Source organism: Penaeus monodon, chromosome 20 (assembly GCF_015228065.2).
Source record: "Penaeus monodon isolate SGIC_2016 chromosome 20, NSTDA_Pmon_1, whole genome shotgun sequence".
In the NCBI taxonomy this organism is placed as follows: Eukaryota; Metazoa; Arthropoda; class Malacostraca; order Decapoda; family Penaeidae; genus Penaeus; species Penaeus monodon.
In genome coordinates, this window is record NC_051405.1 from 39,470,362 (window position 1) to 39,470,630 (window position 269).

The following is a 269-nucleotide window of genomic DNA, read 5'->3' on the forward strand; positions in this document are numbered from 1 at the left end:
TTCATGAATTTAATCATGTATTCACGCAATTTTTCATAAGGCTTTTTTCCTCATTGAACAACAATGGCAGCAACTAAAAGCACATGCCCCAATGAATTTCAGTTCTTGCAAAGGCCACTCGTAGTGTTTGCAAATGTGTCTTCCCAGGAACTTCTCACTCATCGAGGCGACTTTCACATGTCACGTGCCACAAGATTGACTCAGAGGTCTGTCGAAGTTCTGTTTGAAGGACAGATTTCTCTCTGTTATGTTGGCAGTTTGTGCATGAC

The 269-nt window shown here is 41.6% G+C and overlaps 1 protein-coding gene across 1 annotated transcript in view; it reads right to left on the reverse strand.

The window, feature by feature from the left end:
* LOC119585810 (insulin-like growth factor-binding protein complex acid labile subunit) overlaps positions 1-269 on the reverse strand; it is a 64,436-nt gene that overhangs the window by 30,683 nt on the left and 33,484 nt on the right. The window lies entirely within an intron of this gene.